The sequence below is a fragment of the Micromys minutus genome (genome assembly GCF_963924665.1).
Source record: "Micromys minutus genome assembly, chromosome: X".
NCBI classification, from domain to species: Eukaryota; Metazoa; Chordata; class Mammalia; order Rodentia; family Muridae; genus Micromys; species Micromys minutus.
Genome location: NC_137970.1, coordinates 74,788,164 through 74,793,626, shown reverse-complemented (window position 1 = coordinate 74,793,626; position 5,463 = coordinate 74,788,164). Strand labels below are relative to the sequence as shown.

General features: G+C 34.8%; 1 pseudogene across 1 annotated transcript; it reads left to right on the top strand.

Moving 5' to 3' along the window:
• The first annotated feature begins 3,210 nt into the window (after window positions 1–3,210).
• LOC308416073 (HORMA domain-containing protein 1-like) lies at window positions 3,211–3,939 on the top strand (annotated as a pseudogene). The gene has a single exon. The product of its transcript is annotated as an HORMA domain-containing protein 1-like (transcript).
• The last annotated feature ends 1,524 nt before the right edge of the window (window positions 3,940–5,463 follow it).

Sequence of the window (5,463 nt, the reverse complement as noted above, 5' to 3'; positions counted from 1 at the left end):
GGGTAACTAGAACTCTAGAAAACAAAACTATGGGCAGGAGAGGACTTCTTTATCACTCCCTCCAATCAACAGCCTTCATTTAACAGAAGATTCCCATGGGGCTCAGAATTTCAACCATGTTGAAATTTGGCCAGTGTCAGGATGAGATCTTCTACTTGCATTTCAGAAATCACAACAAAGGAGGCCAATAGAGTGGTTGCAGGTCAAACACTTCACAGGTCACAACCCAGAAATTACTAATACTTAAGCTTTAGTTTAAAAGGATAATGCAAAGCAAAACAAAAAACCCTCCCTTACATCTTCGAAGCACTCAAATAGGGGTGGGGCACCTTCAGTCAGCATGTGTAGGGGCACATGTCCATTATTAAGTGCTACAGTATTTAGTATTCAGTAGAAGCAGTTGCCTTCCAATCAGGTCTTCAGCTGATGTGGAGAATAATTGTTTTTACTCAGGCTAAAGGTTACAATATTAACTCACCAAGAACCAGATTCACAAACACAACGAGAATGTTGTACCTAAAAGTTGAGCACCCCATGAACAATCCAGTTGATACACGTTTACCTTGATAGTGGATGAGTATTTAGGTCAGGGTGATTAGGTAAAAGTTAAAATACTACACGCAGAGGGATAAAAAGGCCTAGAAAACATCAATAATCAGTTAACAGACAATTGTTTACATTATAGAGGGGAAATAGAATGCAGCAGAAAAAAAGCAGTAGAATAGTTTGAGCTTCTAATTGTACATTTCTGTACTGGTGCTTGTTAAATGAGAAAACTGTATTAATAGGCTCTAGCAAATAGTTACAGAATTGAACAGCATAACAGATATGTGAAGTGAACGGTCTCAGAAATATAGCTGTTGATTTACAACCATATTGCCTACAGTGGAATGAAAATGAAATGTTAAAGTAATTATTTGGGATCCGGGCATGGGGGATCATATCTACAATCCTAGTGCATGGGAGACTGAGGCAGGAATACGGTTGTGAGTTTGAAACCACCTTGGCCTGGCCATACACTAATTTCTAGAACATACTGTCTCAAACCTAAAATAAAAATAAAACTATTTGATAATAGTGTAAAATTTACATGTGAAGATGAAGGGCATTTTGATTTTTATAAACTTTCATAGCTATGTGTTGGTCATTGGAATGTATTAAATAGAAAGTTGAAAACAAAACACCACATGTCTATAATCTGAACACCCTGGCAGGCGAGGTAAGAGTATCAGGTCAACTATGCAGTATTTTGGAAAAAACAAAAAAAGAACAACAACAGAAAAAAAAAAAAAAAACAACCACAAACTTGAAAAAAAAACCTGAACTTATTTTTAAAAATCAGTTCATGTAATCGTTGCTTCAGAAATGTTTTTTAATATGCCATGTACTGAGTAAAAAAAACAGTTACAATGGCATTTGCAAAACCAAATCCCAACATGAAGAGGAAAGCTGGGGACACCCCATCCCCATTAGTTGTGGAACTATTATTAACTGTTAGCTGCTGGAAGGGAAGACACGTTCTTGTTTTGTTTTGTGTGTAAGCTGACTGTCCAACTCCGTATTGGAATCCCATACTTTTACTCTTTTGATCTTTATATGTACTAAAGGGGGGGGGGGATAAAAGAGGGAGAGTAAGAGAAAAAAAGGAGAAAAAGAAAGAGAAATGCAGACAAGTGTATCACAGATCTTAAGGCCCATACATAATACTTGATTCATGGGCTGGAGAGATGGACCAGTGGTTAATAAGACTCCAACAAAAACAAAACAACAGCAACAACAACAAAAACCAGTGCCAGGCATAATAAATGCTCTTTCAAGTTCTTGGTCATGTGAGTAAAACAAAACAAAACAAAAACCTTAAATTCTATGCGCTATGACGCTGCCCTTAGTTGCCTACCAGACTCTGAAGGAAAATCCCTATCGTTGAAGACAACACATACTTCAGACATGACACTGAGAAGATCCATGCTGGATTTGATTTAAAAACCTCCTCCTAGTGGACTAGCTTTTGCAATACCAGAAAGTTCTATTCAAGTTGACAAGCAAGAGAAGTAATCAATAATCTTATCCAACTATGGTGCCTATGAACAAGAGGAGAACCTACTACCGTAATTTTACTAGACAAGCACAATTCCTAATTACGTTCTAAAACTTATACTCACAGATAAGAGATTTTTTATCAAAGAAGCTCTTTTCGTTTTCAACAGATGGAAAACATAAAAACTACAACTGTTCTTAACAAAGAAAACAACTGACCATGGAGTACTCAGCTGGAACTGATACATTTAGCAGTATAACTCTATACTTACCTCGGGTTCGAGGAGAAGAAATATTGTAAGAGCTAGAGGGCCAGGATGTCTTCTGGGAGGCTGCATATTCTATATAGGAAAAGACATCTCACACATAAAATCTAAACTCGATTTCTCTCTAAACAATGATAACACCAACTGATAGCCCAACATGGATGGGGGGAGTATCCTAGGTCTCTTATTCCTATATTAAGAACTACAAACAACTACTGAGCATGAGAGAATTAGTCTGCCCCAAGAATGAGTCCCTTAATTGATTCTCTAATACAAAGTGGCCAACACTAAAAACATACAGATAAAATAACACCGAACAGACTTAGCAGGTTGTATTTATGTCTATTCACTTATGTAATGGTTTGAACTTTGTACAATATAACCCAGTAAGTATAATCCAATAATATTTAAAGTCATTAAACTTTTAATATTAAATCCTATCATTTATTATAGTATGAAGAAACTTTGAAATATAATAAAAAATAAGCATGCCACAAAAGACAAATATTGCACTATTCTACATACGTAACATACATAGGGTGTTCAAATATGTAGAAACAAAATATGAAATGGTAGCTATCTTGAAGTTAGGAGAGGAGGACAAAAGGAAAATTGTTTTATGTGTAAAAGTTTGATTTTGCAAGACAATCATTTCTAAAAATCTATTGACCCTTGTTTTGCCTAGAGTAGGTACTATTACATTCTGTATCAACAAGCTGGACAGTTGATAAATTTTAAGTGTTTTCCCATGACGAAAGTCAATGAGAAACAACATTCCAATAAGTAACTGGGTAAAAGTTTTGAAAATATGCTGTTTATAAGAAGATATACAGAGACATGAGACTCTTCCCTGTCGCTCCCGTACACTTCTCTCAAGCGTTGTGTAAAAAAAAATATTTCATGGAAAATGGTCATTATGCAGTTGCAGAGGACAGCTTCCATGAGTGCATTGGCATTTCCCAATAAGATATCAACTGAGCAGCAGTCTCTGATGTTTGTGAAAAGGCTCCTAGCTGTGTCAGAATCCTGCATCACCTATTTGAGAGGAATATTTCCAGAACGTGCTTATGGAACAAGATATCTGGATGATCTTTGTGTCACAATTCTGAAAGAAGATAAAAACTGTTCAGGCTCTTCACAGCTAGTTAAGTAGATGCTAGGATGCTATGATACTTTATAGAAGTAGTATCTAAGCATGATCGTTCTAGCTGTATACACCAATCCAGAAGATCCTCAGACAACTTCAGAATGTTACCACTTTAAATTCAAGTACACTAAAGTGGACCAATTATGGACTTTATAAGCAAAAATCAAAACAATAAATCTAGTACAACATCTACTGACACCAAGAAAGTAAGTATTCTCCTCATTCAGAAGATGTATGCCCTAATGCAAAATCATTACCTAATGATGTTTGTCTGACCAAGAAACGTTTTACTATGATGAAGTTACACCCCCAGATTACCAACAACCAGGTTTTAAGGATGGTGGTTGTGAAGAAGTAATATTTAACAGGGACTCTACATACTTTAATGTGTGAGAAGTTCCAACACCTTTACACACCTTCAGATTAAAAGTGACCACTGAGAAAGAGTGAGTAGAAAATATTGATTAAACAATACTAACACCAAAATAATCAAAAGTACTATTTCAAAAAATTCTAATGGACAAAGGTAATGGAGAAGATGAAAATATTGATAATTTTGATATTAAAAATAAAAATAAAATGGTAACTAGTGGAATTTCTACACATGCTATTAAACCTCTAAAAGAATTAAGTACTGAGAAAAATATTCATATAATGCTATGCCAAAATGTCTTTAAAAATCTGTAAATGTATCCCTCTTTTTTTAAAAAAATAAAACAGTAAGGAAAAAAAGGAAGGAAAAAATACTGTAATAATCCTATACTGACTCCTAATGGGCCTATGCTTTTACACCTGTACATGTATTCTCAAACATTTTTGTTTACTTATTAATTTTTAATTGTTAATCTAGAAGAACTTAAAAAAGAAATTTTAATAATTCTGTTCGATAGCTCTGTTGTTTCTGGTGAATGGTGAGGAATATCAACCCTAAATAAAAATCACATAAGAGTAAAAAAAATCCATTTAAATAAGATAACAATCTTAAAGATGTTATCCATCATGATCTTTTTGTTTATCTTCTAGTTTTCTGTCTGAAAAAAATAACTTGGTTAAAATATTTAGTTAATAAAACTTGTAGGTGAAACAAAAAATAGTAAATGTAACTGAAAATTAATATTATATAAAAAATGAATGGACAAAATAAAAACTCTGGAGCTTATAAAATCAAAGAACCAAATTTAGATTGTAAGGAAGAAGAATCTATACACTTGGTAATTGATAGTTTTGCTGGGTATAGTAGCCTGGGCTGACACTTGTGTTCTCTTAGAGTCTGCATGATGTCTGTCCAGGATCTTCTAGCTTTCATAGTCTCTGTTGAGAAGTTGGGTGTAGTTCTGATTGGTCTGCCTTTATATGTTATATGTCCCTTTTTCCCTTACTGCTTTTAGTAGTCTTTCTTTGCTTTGGGCATTTGTTGTTTTAACTATTATGTGTCGGGAGGAATTTCTTTTCTGGTCCAACGTATTTGGAGTTCTGAAGGCTTCTTTTATGCGTGTAGTCATCTCATTCTTAAGGGTAGGAAAGTTTTCTTCTACAATTTTGTTGAAGATATTTACTGTGCCTCTTAGTTGATATTCTTCTCCTTCTTCTATTCCTATTATCCTTAGGTTTGGTTGTCTGTGTCCTGAAAGTTTTGGGTTAGGATCTTTTTAAAAAAAATTTTTACAAAGGAAAACATTTATTAGGGTTGGTTTACAGTTCAGAGGTTTAGGCCATTATGATTATTTTTTCTCATTTTTTATTAGATACTTTGTATTTACATTTGAGATGTTATCCCTTTCCCTGCCCCACTCCCATCCCCCTCCCCATCTATTTGCCTTCACAAAGGTGCACTCCCTCCTAATTACCCTTTCCACTCCATTGCCTTGTCATTCCCCTACATTGGGAAAATATGCCCTCCCTGGAACAAAGGCCTCTTCTCACATTAATGCCAGGCACTGCTATCTTCTGCTACATACACAACTGGATCAATAGGCCTCTCAATGTGTACACAAAGGTTGTTGTTTTACTCCA